This window comes from Dasypus novemcinctus, chromosome 8, assembly GCF_030445035.2.
Source record: "Dasypus novemcinctus isolate mDasNov1 chromosome 8, mDasNov1.1.hap2, whole genome shotgun sequence".
NCBI lineage: Eukaryota > Metazoa > Chordata > Mammalia > Cingulata > Dasypodidae > Dasypus > Dasypus novemcinctus.
The window spans coordinates 124,960,938-124,974,457 of NC_080680.1; positions in this window are offsets into that span (position 1 = coordinate 124,960,938).

A 13,520-nucleotide genomic window follows, 5' to 3' on the forward strand; every position below is an offset into this window, starting at 1 on the left:
GCAGCAGTGCTCCAAGATGTAGTCACCAAACGCAGTGTATGTGCCACACTGATGAAAGAGGTTGTCGGTGTGGGAGGAGTGGGGGGTGGGTATATGGGAGCTGCTTATATTTTTTAATGTAATATTTTGTGTGATCTATGTATCTTTAAAAAAAAGACAATAAAAAAAAAGTCCTTAAACTTGGTAACTGCACTTCAGGAGGTTATGTAAGCGAGTACCTTTGTTCTTAGGAAATGTACAAGAAGTGTTAAGTATTCAGGGAGTACGACTTGTGCACCCTGCTCTCAGAACTTGAGAAAACAGAATGACAAATAGATAGAGAGTGGGTGCATGGGTGGAGAGAGGATGGTTTGATATGACAAATGCAGTACAGGTGCTCCGAAGGCTGTTTTCCCAGCCCTGAGGGACGGACGCAGGTGGAAGGAGTGGCCTCGAGAGCAAGGAAATCCCATCCCAGTTAACCTGGCCCCCTGGGTCAGTGTCAGGGCTGGAAGGACCTCTTGAGACCATTTTCACTCATTCATTCATTCATTCATCATCCATCCATCCTTCTTTCCATCCATCCATCCAATAAAGAGAGCAAATCAATGACGTGCCAGCCCCATGCCAAGTGCTGGAGGGACGCTGGGCAGCAGAGCCAGGGGCCACCCCTGAGCTCCACGCGCTTGAGGGCCCAGAGACTAAGAACACAGAATCAAGAACTCACGTGCAATTCTGACGGTGCGCTAAGGTGAGACCTACTCCCCGGGTGGGGGGAATGGGAGGCACCTGACCTTGTTGGGGTGGCTGGTGCCTGTTAAAGGGCAAAGAGAGAGAGAGCAAGTCCAGGGCAAAGGGGACCCCGTGGAGAGGCCAGGGTGGGGCAGGAGGGCGGGGGGGGGGTGAGTTTCCAGAAAGAGAAAGAAGCCCGGCGTGGCCAGACGGTGAGCGCAGGGCGAGAGGAGCTGGGCACGGAGGGTGGGCCTGAGCCTGCGTGTCGCATGCGCCCAGGGGGGACACAGGGGGATGACGCAGGCCTGGTTACGATGCCCTGCTGGCCCCTGCAGGATGGCAGGGGTGGAGGCACCCTGGGGCGATGGCAGCTGGGGCTGGGGAGGAGGGCGGGGCAGCTCAGCTGGGGGAGGGACCCGGGCCTGGGATTTCCAAGGTGAAGTCTATAGAGGGTGGGCTGTATTTACGGGGGAAGGTGGGTGAAGGCCTTTGCTCCCCCTGCAGATGAGCTCAGAGCAGCCAGTGGGAGGTGTGGCGCCCCTGCCCCGGGTGAAGGAGGCTCTGGGGGTTGGGGCCTAGGATGGACTCACAGACGCGCCTGTGGTTGGAGGCAAAAGTGGCACTGGGCCAAAGCAGCTGTGGATGCCACACCGGCCCGTCCTGCGTGCACTGCCCCTGGTCTGGACGCGGCTCCTGGAGTAGAGTGGGCATCTCCACGCTGATCCATCGGGAAGGAACGAGGGTTCCGAGATGCAATGCGGGCACCCTCAATGGCTAGCTGCCGGCCAGAGCCCAGGGACGACGGGTACCCCCGCCCCAGCAGAGCCCCCTCGCCTGTCACGGGGGAATGATGCCGGGACCTGCCGGAAGCCTGGGCTTTCTGCAAAGCCCCTGCCCTATTTGCCTTGCCCGAGACACGGGGCCCCCTTGTTTACCCGTATCCCCACTTTCGGCCCTGGAAGTGACCAGGTGAACTGCTGTCCCAGTGCCACCACCCACCAGCCTGGGCGCAGCATCTCCTCCTGCAGCCCTGAGCGCCGGCCCACCGTCAGCCTGAGCCGGCTCGCAGCCCCCCGAGGACAGACGCCCCCTGATCAGTACCTTGCAGCCCACTCCCCACGCCCTGTTCCTTCCTCTCAAGAAGAATCCCTTTCTCCTCACCCTAGAGACGCTCGCCCAGCTCAGGGCAGAGGGCCTCCAGGGGACCCGGCCCCCCACGGCAGCAGCCCCCACTTACAGCAGTCCTTTCCAATAAAGCTCTCCTTACCGAGGACCAATTGGCTTTTTTTCCCTTTAGCTTTTTATTTCAAAAGAATTTCAAACTTACAGAACAGTTACAAAAATAACACAAAACCCATAAAGGGAACTGAACACACCCCACACCCAGATGCCCAGATTTACCAACTTTGACCCTTTGCCGCATTTGTCATACCAAATCGTCTTCTCTTCACCCATGCAGCCGCTTTCTATCTGCTTGTCGTGCTGTTTTCTCAAGTTCTGAGCGCAGGTTGCACGCGTTGTGCTCCCCGATCACATAACATGTTCGTTTCCTAAGAACAAAGGTACTCGCTTATGTGAACTTCTGAAGTGCAGCTAACAAGTTTAAGGACTTTTTAAAATCATCTTTTTTTAAAGATACATAGATCACACAAAATGTTACATTAAAAAATATAAGAGGTTCTCATAGACCCCCCCACTCCTCCCACATCAACAGCCTCTTCCATCATTGTGGCACATTCGCTGTATTTGGTGACTACATCTTGGAGCCCTGCTGCACTGCATGGACAGTAGTTTACATTGTAGTTTAACATGGATATAATGCATCCAGTCCAAAGTCCATATTTTTTCCAGTTGTTCAATAATGTCCTTTTAGATCCTCCATTGTTAGGTCCAGTCTGGGACACGCATTGCTTTGTCATCATGTCTGTAATCTATTTTCCTTCTGTAATCTCCCTCCCTCCCCCCTCCCTCCCTCCCTTCTCTCTGGCTCTCGCATTGGGGCAGCATGTATGTAACTTCAAATCTCCCATCTCAGCGCCCCGAGCATACACTTTTTGGGGCTCCCGCAGCTGCCTTCTGCCTGGCAGTCCTAAGGCAGAGGCCCCAGTGGCCCCTTCTGTGAGCACGATGGGGCTCCCGCCCTCCTCCCCGGGCAGCGGCTGCTTCCAAACCTGGAGAAGCCGCGTCGGGCGGCCCGTGCAGACCTCTCAGCACCCACCCACCCAGCCCGGCCCAGGGGTGGACTTGGAACAGGGCAGGGGCGCAGGCGGGCACCCCAGCTCACCACTGTCTGGTCCTGCTCCAGCCACATCCTTCACTGTCAGCTCGGGGGGAGTGTGCAGCCCCCACCCGCCGTGGACAGCAGCCTCCCCTAGAGAGCGCCCGGGAGGGTGCTGGGGGGAGCCAGGGCCCTCACCCCTGAGCACTGCCTGGAGATGGGCCTGTCCGAGGCGGTCCGGGCCCTCCTCGGCTGAAGCGCCGCTGAGCCCTGATTCAGGAGCAATGCCGCCTCAAGTGGAGGAGGGCTCGGCCCCCTTCCGGAACCCCGGGGACGCTCAGGCCGCTGCGTGGCCGAGGGAAGGGCTCTCGGGGGCCAGCCGGGGTCAGGGGAAGGCGACCCGGTCAGTCTTTACAAGAGTGGAAATTGTTTCAGCCGGGCGAGCGTCTGCAGCCGTGGAGCTGAGACTTGACTGGAGGCTGTGGGAAAGGGTCAAGTTTAATGTTCACAAAGGAAGCCCAGCAGGCCCTGCTGTTCGAGGAGGGAGGGCAGGGGTGCCAGCCGCTTTGGCGCACCAAGAATTTGAAAAGTGGCGCTGAAATGAGGGAGGGCCAATGGTGAGTGCTGGGGGCAGGGCCAGAGCAGGAAGAGCCAATGGTGAGTGCTGGGGGTGGGGCTAGAGTGGGGAGAACCAATGGTGCATGCTGGGGGTGGGGCCAGAGCAGGGAGAGCCAATGGTGAGTGCTGGGGGTGGGGCTAGAGTGGGGAGAACCAATGGTGCATGCTGGGGGTGGGGCCAGAGCAGGGAGAGCCAATGGTGAGTGCTGGGGGTGGGGCTAGAGTGGGGAGAACCAATGGTGCATGCTGGGGGTGGGGCCAGAGCAGGGAGAGCCAATGGTGAGTGCTAGGGGGTGGGGTCAGAGTGGGGAGAGCCAATGGTGAGCGCCAGGGGTGGGGCCAGGAGTGAAAGCTGGCGCCAAATCTGAAAAGTGCACCAGGGGTGGAGGCAGCAGTGAAGGCAGTGCTGAGCCCGCCCAGCGCGGGAGAGGGTAGGGATCACGAGAGCCGGGAATCAGAGTGGGAACCTCGAAAGCTAGTTAGACATCTCACATAGGCTGGAACCCCTGAAGTGCCCAGTCAGTGGGGGACAGGGGAGGACCCGTGTGTTAGGTTTAGGGTCTGTCACTGTTTCTTGCTGTTTGGTGCACGGGCCATTTTATCCAGGTCGTGCACCCGTTCTTGCAAGATCTTTAATAAAATTCTTTTTTCCTCCACAGTCGGGTGAGCTTTTGTTTTGTTATAGGTGCAGCTTTCTTTCTAACAAGGCTGTGGGGCACCTTTGAGAACCGAGCCTCAAGGGGGAGCCCCAGGGAAGGCCAGCGACGGGCAGGGTGTGGCCACGACCTGGAAAAGGCGGCAATCTTCTTCCCACGTGCGTCCGGGGCGCCTCTGCCCGCCGGTTAGCTCTGCGGCCTCGGCCAGGGTGCCTCAGCAAAGGGGACAGACAACGGCAGGCGAGAAGGCCATGCTGAGGCTGCAGAGCCAGAGCGAGGGCGAGGCGGCTCTGAGCACCGCGTGACGGCCCCGTCGATCCCACCTGCCGTCCTTCTGTCATCGTGTGCCCTCGAGGGCAAAGACGGCTGAGCTTTGCACCCCCAGCGCCCCGAGACCCCACCACTCCTCCTCCTCTGTCCCTGCAGTCCGTGGGAGCAGTTCAGGGAAGCCCCTGGGCCCTGAGTGGAAGGAATTGCAAGAGTCTAGGAATGACCTCGTGGCCGCCGAGACAGTGCGCATGGCCCTAGATGCTGCCCAGCAGCTGTTGGTTCGCAGCAGCTTGAAAGAGGAAGCTGTCCCCAGAGGGAGGTCGGGGCCGGCAGGGGTCTGCCCCGCGCCACGAGATGATGCAGGGATTTGCAGCTGGTTAAAGGCCACCGCAGGGCACACCCTGAGCTGGTTTCAGTTCCCATCCCCTGCTCCTTTTGAAATGCCCCGTATAAGACATTTTGTGGGGAAATCGCCAAATGAAACGCTTGAGGAACTGGCCATAGAGGCTCACCCACGGCTCGCCAGGAGTGGAGATACCGAGGTGGACTCGAGCCAAGGACACCCGCCCCGTTTGTCTGGGTTCCCAGCACGGGGGCTTTCAGTGCTGAAACGGGGACGGTCCCTGGCCAACTGGACAGTGGCCACCTGCGTAGGCCCCTCGCAGCCCCCATCCAGGGAGCCAGCCCCATCTCCCCCTGGGCCTCCCCGGAGATTCCTCAGCTGGAGCTGGTGCCGCGCCCTCCTCGCCCCCCAGGTCGGAGAGGGACAGCAGCGCCGGCCCTGCTTCTCTGTGTCCCCAGACAGGACAGCGCTCCTCTGTGGGAGAGAAGGGCGCGGGCAGGGACTGGGGTTTGTGGGGGGGTGGTGAGAGAGAACCCCGCTCGCCTCCAGGGCATCCTCGCTGCACCACTTCCTCCCCGGCCCTGGAACACCGCAAGTCTTTCAAGCTCCCCGTCCTTTCCGTCAGGCTGCTTGGAGGGGGCTTCTGACCCTTGCAAGTGCAGTGGTCTACTCACAGCCCTCTGTGCTGTGTCAATTCTCCCCCAGTCCCAAAAGGCCAGGGGTGTCTGAAAGGCCTGCCTGCGCCAAGGCCAGGCTGTCCACAGCTTGGCGAGAGCCGGGAAGGAAGCTGCGAGCGACAGGCAGTGCAGACCTGGGGCCGCTGGCCAGGCGGGCCTCACTGCAAGGGAGAGCTGGTGCAAAGGCCCTGTGGCAGAGCCTCAGCTGGGGAAAGAGCAGCATCCGGCAGGGGCCAGGTCCTGGTGGGGTGGAGTTTTAATTCAACCCCAGCCCAGCGGGAGCGCCCGGGGGGGTGGGGGGGAGTGCAGCGGGGGAGCTGCGTGACGTTATTTACATTTTAAAACCTTCCTGGGGCTGCTGATTCGGGAATGTATTTTGGGGACCAGTGACATTGAAGGTGATTGAGGGCATGGCTTGGGCCTGACAGAGGAGGTGCAGGAGAAGCAGAGGGCCTGGGTGATACCACGCAGGTAGCCCCTGAGCGCCTCTGGGTGCAGCCCTCTCCCCACCCACCCTGACCACTGGGCGTTCCTCCAGCTTGGCACCCCCTGTCTCCCCATCAGTGCCCTCGCCCCCGAGGGCTGCCGAGAGGTCTTCCTAAATGCCAGGTTGAGGCCGTCCCCCCGAAAGCTGAGAACGGGGTTGGTTCTCTGCTGCCTCTGGGCCTGAGGCCAAACCCCCTCGCGCCACCCCGAGACCCTCATCATGCACCCAGCCCCCCGCGCCATGCTCCAGCGCCACCTTCGGGCTCACAGCCCACCCTCCGACCCTCGGCCTCTCGGCCGGGGGCTCCTCTCGCTTCCCTCCCCGGCCTGGCAGGCCACACTCCCCCTTCCCACCCGGCTCTGACGCCCTTCTCCACAACGAACCTTCCCGACCCCACATGGCGCCAAGCAGAGGCACCTCCTCTGCGTGCCTGCCTCTGGAGGAGCCCCCGGGGAGGACTCTGCAGCTGGCCTGGGGTGGGGCCTGGGCCCGGCTCTCTTTAGGTGGCCCCACATCCCGGCACATGGGAAGGTCCAACACGAGTGCAGTGCCTCCTGGAGGCTGCACACCCACCTGTCTCCCGCGGCCACCTCTTGGCACTGGGACGACCAGGGTCAGGGGAGCTGGGCAGAGGGGCTGAAACTCAGGGCCGGGGCCCAGGGCCCCCCCACTCCACTCCAGCTGCCACGCAGAGGCGCCTGCACGGAGACCAGGCCGAGCAGGAGGCGTTTATGTGCAATAAATATTTAATCCCATTCAGGGCTTCTCCTGTAGCAGCACGTGTCTGGGATTAACGTCACACCTTCTCACATGGCAATACCCTTCAGTGAGGTTAATCCTGTCTAAGGCAAGTGTGGAAACGAAATCCCCCACAATGAGCAAACGCCCTGCGTAGCTTCACACTATTCTTCTACGCAGAGTAAACATGTGGGCGCAGCGGCTCCGGGGCACCTCGTCCCCCACGTTCAGCACGGCAGCGGGCCCTCTGCCGCGTGCTTTGTGCATTATATATGTCGGCCCCTTCCGGCCTCTCTCCAGGGCTGGCGAGCGGGCCACGGGGCATCAGTGCGTTTAAATCAAGAGAAAAGCAGACTGGGTGCCAGTTTCTGTGAACAAAAAAGGCAGGAGGAACATTTGAGATTTAAGAGCAACTAGTTTCACCAGGTGAGAATTCACTCCTGGATGTTTCGTGTCCGTTCAAAAGTGCAGAAAAAAAAAACATATAAAAATGAAATAACAGGCAAGCACACGCACAAAACCTGCTTCCCTGAGTTTCCAGAAGGTGAAAATGACCTCTGGTCTGTGCAAAGCGGAGGCGGGCACCCTGAGATTTGCTTTTTCCGCAGGGTTCTAAGGCTCGCCGACTCAATTAAGACACAGAAAGGGGGAGGCGGCGAGCGGGGGCGCTCTGTGCCCACTGCCTTTGCCAGGTCGTCGCGGGCAGCCGGGGCGAGCTGCTGGAGACCGGGTGCTGCTGGGGAGCTGTAAAGGGGCTTAACTGCCTCCCGAGGCATAAATTCCAATTTCCTCTGACACAAGCGATTACCCAGCAAGCGCTGGTCATCTGTCTTCAGGTGCCACCAGACGCTCCGCGCCCACGTTATTATCTCTGGGAAATTGAAATGGCCGCGGGGTGACGGTGCCTCTGCCCCGCCGCCCGGGCCGCTCCAGGCGCTGGCGGGGAGAAGACGTTCCTGTCCGGCGCTGCCCCTCCAATGCGCACAACCTCCTGCTGCTCCCGAGAGCTGCCCAGCTCTGCAGGGTCTTTGGTGGCCGGAGGGTGGGCTGTGCGGAGGCGACTGCTTTGGACAACCTGGGGTCCTGGCAGCAGAGAGTGGACAGGGATGGGAGCACAGAAAGGGGAAGGCCGGGGAGGGTGAGGGGAAGGGCACTGGGGTGAGTGGAGGGCCAGAGAATCTGTCCTCCACCCTGACAGCCCCGCTGCTGGGCAGAGGCTTGGAGGTCAGCGGGTCAGGGTGTCCTCCCCCACTTGCCGGAGGGCCTGCCTGGTCACGTCCCTGGGTGTCCCAGAGCTCACTCGCCTGTCCCCCGTTCATCGAGGGGCCTGGGAGCCAGCGTTCCCCATGTCGGGGCACCAGGGTCCTCCCCAGCACTCCTGATGTCCCTCTGTGGGTGAGGGTGGAGACAGCCACCCCTCAGCAAATGGGCCTCGGGGTGGACCCAATCCCTATGGAATCTAGGGTCTTTTCCCCAAAACAGAACCCTGATACGGGTGCTGCAGGACCCTTGCCTCTTCTGGAAGGCTAAGTAATAAAAGACAACCTGGGAATGAACCTAACTGAAAACAGACAAGTCTTGATGGAAGAAAATGTAGACTTCTGGCAAGGAATGTAGAAGATGATCTGAACAAATAGAAAACTCTTGGAAGGGAGAACTAAGTCATGGAGATGTCCAATTGTCCCCAAACTAACTCATAAACTCAGGGTTATCCACAAGTGAACAATTTGGAGAGACCATGAAAGTGGCCTAAGGTTTATATGAAGGAAGTAAACAGCTGACTCATCTTCATAAAAGAAGAGTAAGAAGGCAGATGGGCCCCACGAGAGACACAGAATCCTGCAAAGACGTGGTAGTAAAAGTGGTGGGTATCAGCCCCCGAGGGAAGGACTGTCACCAAGAGCCCGGCCACACGGCCTCTTGACCCCTTGTGGGCTCTTAATAACTACACAACGGGCACCACAAGCCTCTTGGGGAAAGGACAGGTGGTTTGGTAGATGGCCCAGGAGACTGGCTCTCTAGATGGAGGACAATGACAGACCTCGTGAAACCCACGTTCAGAGGAGACCCAGATTGACTAAAGATCCCAAGATGAAGGGTACAGCGGTAAAGATAGGAAAAGAAAATGTAGGACAATATCTTTGGGACTTAGGGGGAGGGAAAGACTTCTTAAACTACCAAAGCAAGAATTACAACATCAAAAACCATGCAGGCAAAGTTCACAGAAGGCTGATAGAATGGAAGATACTTTAAAGCAACAAGTGGTTAATGTCTAAAACACAAGGTGATAACAACGAGAAGGAAACAATCCCAATTGGAAAGAAACGCTATAGAAAGCAGGAAACCTAAACGGTAAAAGCATGGACGAGATGCTCAAGGTCATTAGCGGGGTTTGGAAAGCTGGATGGTGCTGAATTGGTGGGAGGAGCAGGAGCCGACCTGGACTGCTGAGGGCACTGACTTTCTACGGGCTGTGGAATTTTCTCAAATGAAGGACCCAGAAACTACATGATCCAGAAATTCCTGTCGGTGTGTGCAGAGAGATTGCCCCTAGGACCTTCAGGCCTTCATTTCAGCGTTGCTAGGGATGGTGGGTAGAGAGGAGAATGACCTGGATGACGATGGCCAGGAAAGTGGGCAAGTAGCAGATGGCAGGAGCACACTGGGGAGTGCGGTTTGGCCGTTGAAAGCGATGGAATAAACGTACCTATATCCAGATGGACGTTTCCTAAAAAGCACACAGGCACACGATGGTGGCTTAGTGGAAATCGTAGAATTCAGAAGGAGGAATAATAAATACTGTTCGCCTAAGTTAAAAATACTTACAAACGAAAGTATACATTTTGCAAGAACATGACTAAAATAAAAAAACATAAAAATGGGTGCTTGTCGGTAGAGAAGAGGCATGGGGATGGAGTGTGGGGATTACAGGAAAAAAGAGAAAGGAGCATGCGGGGGCTGGGGGTCTGGTAGACAGATAAAGAGGGTGAGGATCAAGTCCCCATGAGCCCTAGAGAGGAGACTGCTGGAGCATCTGGCACAGAGGAGCAGGTCCGAGGGTGAGGTGGTTCTCCTCAAATGTTGGTGTCTGCATTGTGAATCTGGCATGATATTGCTCTGTTTAAGTTTTAGGAATTATTGTGGGCATATCTTGCCCTGCTTATTGGAACTTCTCAAAATCAGCAACTGGGTGGAATCTTGGGCATCTCCACACTTCTTAGCAAACAGTAGGTGCGGTCACCCCTCAGGCTGAAGTGTGGTTTGCTAGCCTGGCGGGGGAGCAGCCGCGGCAGGCCAAGCCGCTGCCCCCATAATAGGGTGGCTGGTCGGACTCACCGCCACCCCTGAAGGGAGCTCGGCATGGGCGCAGAGTGCCCTCGGGTCTCCCCTTCTCGGCATCCATGCTTCCGCGGCCGCCCCTCCTCCTGGATGGCGCCACCCGATGCCTTGTGGGGCAGCACCCTTCTTCTTCCTTCTCCCTGCGCGGGTGCAGGGCGGAAAATTCCAGTCTGCCCTTCCCCCTCTCTGACAGCAGCAACAGCCAAGCACAAGGCGGGAAACTCAAGTCTGCCCTCTACCCCAGCAACAGCAGCCACCAATCCCTAAACCCTGCCACTTCCCCCAGCAACAGCGACAGCCAATCCCTAACCACCACCCCTCCCCCGTCCAGTACTGCCCACTGACCTTTCTCCGGCAACCAATCAGAACAGGGCGTGGCTTCGACCAATCAGCCTTCCCCAGCCCCTATAAAACTGGTGCCTCTCCCTCAGTAAAGTGGACTTGCGTGTTTACCTTGTCTCCGCGGTAGTTCTTCTGCCGTGCGCCCTCCAGTCCTGAGAGCCCCGGACAAGGGCCTGGCCTCCCTTGTCCCCAGTTCGTCGCCTGCTTCTCCGGGCGACCCCCTCGTCACCGGCTTCGCTGGGCGACCCCGTCAGCCGAACCGCGCAACCCCTGTGAGACTGACCCCTCGTCTGCTGCCGGACCGACCCCTCGTCCCAAGTGGGACCGACCCCTCGTCCCAATCAGGACCAACCCCTCGTCCGCAGCCAGACCCCACCTCTACCGACCGAGCAAGCTGCCGCAAGTAGGTGCGTGAGAACTTCCTGGAGCAGTTGGGACAGGGAATGCTCCTCCCCTTGGTAGCCCTGGATTGGTCCTCCCTCTTCATCCCAGTAGTGGGTGGTACTCAGTCTTCATGCCAGTGGTGGGCTGGTCCTCCCTCTTCATCCCAGTAGTGGGTGGTACTCAGTCTTCATGCCAGTGGTGGGCTGGTACTCCATCTTCATCCCATTGGTAAGGGAAGGTGTGGGAACTTGACGTTAATGGACTACCCAGGTGAGTTACGTTGGCAGAGAGTCCATCTCCCCATGCCCACCGAAGAGATGGACAATGACGCTTCTCCTACGAGCAATGGGGTGGCTAACGGACTGCTGCCCAGCCAGCTCCTGAGAACACATAAGGACAGCTTGGTTGTTCTTTCTGGCATTTGCAGAGCCCTGACCATCCTTGTACCCCACTCCCTGCAGTCACGTTGCCCTGACCTCCCCTACCAGGGGCCTCTCCAGAGCCCCAAATCCACTTCAATTCTTCCCCGGAGACCCCAAAGAGGACTGGCGTTCCATCTGGGCAGCTCCCTTCTGCAGGGTGGCAGTCAACATGGCCGAGCTGGGGCTGAGTAGGCGGGAGATGAGACCAGAAGGAGGAAGGCAGGGGGAAACCAGCGCTGGACAGAGGCTCTGACATCCACCTGGAGACAGATGCCAAAGCTTCAGCTGCACTCGGGTCTCTCCACTAGAACTTGGGGTCAAGATACAGCCTCTGAAGTGTGCCCAAAGGCACCAGCTCTAGCTGGAAGTTCAAGTCCGCTGCTCCTCGGAGCACCAGCGGGTCAGGACATCCAACCTCAAGCGAGAAGGCATTCCAGAGACCATGGCCCCGCCCCTCTGGCATGGGCACTGCTCTACAGCAGCTCCAGGAAAGGTGTTCACTGCGGCTGGACGGCTAGACCCCCGCTGAGCTGAGGCAGCCAGTTCTCGGCCACTCCCTGTGCTCCCAGGTCCACGTGGGGCCACGCAGGACCATGCAGGTCAAAACGAGCCCCGTGCCGGCTCCCCCCGCCCCCCAGCCCTGGGAACCATCCTCGGAAGGTGGGAATCCACCCCTCCTGTTCTGAAAGCTCCTCCACGCGTCTCAGAGTCCAGGGCCCAGGTGGACCCTGCAACCCGAGAGGGTCTGCTCTGTGCAGCCCCCTGCGGTGCTTTCACTAACGCAGCTGGGAGCGAGGCTGAGGTCACGCCCTGGGCCCCAAGTGCAATGAGATGTCCATCGTGTCCTCTCCATGCCACGGGGGACCTGCTGAGGCTGCAGACACTTGGGGACAAGGGGTGCAGGATGCTAAGAACCTTGGGAATTGGCCAGGAAATCAGGGTCCCTTGGAAAAGGAGATGGGACATGGAAAAGAGGGTTCCCAAAACTTGAAAGCAGCTGTTCTTGGGGCGGGGGCTTCTGCTGTGACTCCAGTCGCAGGGGACCCCGGCAAGGTCTGGGGCCTGTTTGGTTGCCTTGGCCAGGGCAGAGGCTTCCACTGGCACCCAAGGAGGAGAGCCCAGGGGTGCTGCTTGGCACCCTGGAGTGAACGGGACGCCCCGGCCCCAAGGTCAAGAGCCTGCCAAAGACGTGCCCGAGGGGCACCGGTGGGCGGGGGGTGCTCCAGGCCTTAGGAAGTGGGAGAGACAAGCGTCCTCCCCCTGGGGTGGGCACGGTGATGAGGGCTGCAGGGTCCCCTGCCCGGCTTTCCTGGGAATAGGCCAGCAGGGAGGCTTTAGGGTTTCGTGGACACTGGGCACTTGGGCTTTGTAGGCCTCCCGCCATAAAGAATATTAAAAATTATCTTTTACAGACAAAAGAAAATCTGAATTTAAAGAAAAGGGAAGAGCATCCAGACATCACTGCTGGTGCAGCCAGTGGGAAACACGCCAAGGCCTTTAAAATTCCACGGCGCGGCCATGTCGGTATAAAGACAAATACAGTCGGGACTGGGTTGTGTGTTTGCCCCTGATCGCCCAGGAAACAAAACCAAGCCCTAAGGCGCTCACGGGCCCTAGGCCGGCACTGTGTCCACTCTGCCTGAGCGACAGTTCTGCCTGGGGGTGGAGCTGGACCTGACCCCCCATCCCCCACAGGCACAGCGCCAGGGAACAGCCGCGACGCAGCCGGCTGACAGAGGTGAGGGTGGCTGTGGGGTGGGCGTCCAGGGGGGAGCCCGGGCTGGAGCCGCAGCTGGCCTCAGGCGGCTCCTCCTGCAGGGCTGTGAAACCGGGGGGACGCGAGGGGCATGGGCACGGCGGGGCATTTGTAGGCTCCAGCCAGGCTCAGGGAGGGTGGCTCCTCGAGACCGCAGAGAGGGGCCTGGAAGAGGCTGGGTGGGCTGGGGTCGGGCGGGCAGTGCACGGCTGGCATTTCCTAATTCTCTAAACATGGCAGACTTGTGCTTGGCACGCACTCTCCATGCCCTTCACTGTTGGAGGAGAAAGAAGATGCAGAGAGGTCAAGTGCTCTGCCCAAGGTCACACAGCCTGCATGCAGGGCATGGGGAGAAGTGGGGCTCTGTAGGCGTCAAGCCCTTGCCCGTTGTCCCTGTCCTGTCTGCCAGGCGACCTCCTCTCAGGGTCATGGGTGCTCAGGAAACTCAAGGTGATGGCCATTGCACTGGGAGGGCCAGGGTCCCTTATGGGGGCCAAGAGGCCTGGGCTGGGAGCCAGGGAAGGGCAGGGCTGTCCTGAGGGCTGTGCCAGGGGGAAGT